This window comes from Lytechinus variegatus, chromosome 11, assembly GCF_018143015.1.
Source record: "Lytechinus variegatus isolate NC3 chromosome 11, Lvar_3.0, whole genome shotgun sequence".
Lineage (NCBI taxonomy): Eukaryota > Metazoa > Echinodermata > Echinoidea > Temnopleuroida > Toxopneustidae > Lytechinus > Lytechinus variegatus.
This window is the reverse complement of record NC_054750.1, coordinates 4960305-4961990: the sequence shown is the minus strand read 5'-3', so window position 1 is coordinate 4961990 and position 1686 is coordinate 4960305. Positions and strand designations below refer to the sequence as shown.

Genomic DNA, 1686 nt, shown 5'->3' with positions numbered 1-1686 from the left:
GTTTAGTCACTAAATTTATCATAAAATGGGATTTTGGGAATAAACATGTTTCTTGACCTGAGTTCATTCGAAATAGTAAACGGAATAAAAAAACAAACTTTACATTAACATCTACAAATAAGCAAAACGTGTCATGCCACCTTTACATGTATGTAGGTTACTAAATGCTGTGTTAAAATGGGAACATGTTGAATTGGTGAAAACAATTTATGTTAAAGCTTTTGTAAAGCTCTACCACTTCTATTACAGAATAACACTATTTCGACTACTATATAGACAATAAGTTACTAGTAAAACTATTTTAACATCAATTGACACAACTTTTGCTACTATTCTATGGAGGTGTTTGTATATTCAATAAAAGCTGTACTCACAAAGATTCAAGTGCAGGCAATCCAATCAACTGATCAGCAGCAATCTCTCGAATATTGTTTTTCGACATATCCCTAGGTAAAACAGAAGGCAATTTTTCATATGCAGTAAGGATACATTTGACCGGTCGTTATTGATTTGAAGAAAAAAACAAAACAAAATGTGGATCAAATAGGAAATTTTTATTGACAGCGATATGGGCTACAGTAATACGTGATCGAGACCAAAGATACATACATGGACTCATTTTCCACATAATCCTTATCGATGAATATTAATACCAATAGTTTGACGATAGAAGTAAATGCATGACTTCCTATCGCATGAAATGAATTGTTAATGTCAACCTAATGATTCAGGGGCCTGTTTCATAAAGGTCGTTAGAATAACAAATTTGCAATAACAGTTAAAAGCTACTGAAATCCTTTAATCTGATTGGCTGATTGCAAATTTGTGATAGAAATTGTGCATTTGAAAAGGGACCCAGTATACTTACAATCTCTCTAAACCGATTAATCCATCGAACGTTAATGAAGCGACTTCAGACAGACCGATTCCACGAAGATATCTTCAAGTTGTTTGCGAAGTTTGAAAACAAAATTGGAAAAAAGGAGATTAGATGGTGCAGTTAACGCCATGTAAAATTAGATTATTATATGTTTACATAAAACTCAATAGCATAAATTGATCCATAGCGCAAATACTCAGTGTTAAATGGTATTTCGTCAAATTTGAATGATTTATTATCTAAAAACACCCAATAGTGTTCTATGCACTCCTTTCGATTTAAGTAAAAAAGGTGGTCTTCAGAATCATTCACATTTTAATAATAATATATAACCATCCTCTGTAATATTTAGTTGCAGAATGTAATGAAGTGATCGAAGGTCACTGACATGATCTTCATATACAGTACATTGAAATGTTATTTGACGAAAAAGAAGTTTTGCATTGGGGGGGGGGGGCTTAATCAGGTAATTAATTCCCTGTTTATACGATGGAATACTTACAGTTTATTCAGAGCAGTTAGATTGGAAAATGACCTGGGTTCTATGGTAGATATGTTGTTTTCAGACAAGGACCTTTAGAAGGAAGAATAATTTATTCAAAATCATTCGATAAATACATGGAAACTGTGCCTGTTTGTCTTGAACTTTTAAGATGGAACACTATGAAAGAGACTGCGATTGGGAGGAAAATCTACCTCGAAATATAAAGTTGTAATATGGTGTTGACTTTTCAATTAAAAGCAAATCTGATCAATCTAACTCCTATGGTGCCAAGAAATATGAAAGAACATTAAGACCATGTTGA

The 1686-nt window shown here is 32.7% G+C and overlaps 1 long non-coding RNA gene across 1 annotated transcript; it reads right to left on the bottom strand.

Moving 5' to 3' along the window:
* Positions 1 to 379: 379 nt before the first annotated feature.
* LOC121424423 lies at positions 380 to 1433 on the bottom strand. The gene is made up of 3 exons (XR_005971375.1): positions 1383 to 1433; positions 869 to 940; positions 380 to 446 (listed from the first exon to the last, which is right to left on the bottom strand). It is a non-coding gene; the product is annotated as an uncharacterized LOC121424423 (long non-coding RNA).
* Between the last annotated feature and the right edge of the window lie 253 nt (positions 1434 to 1686).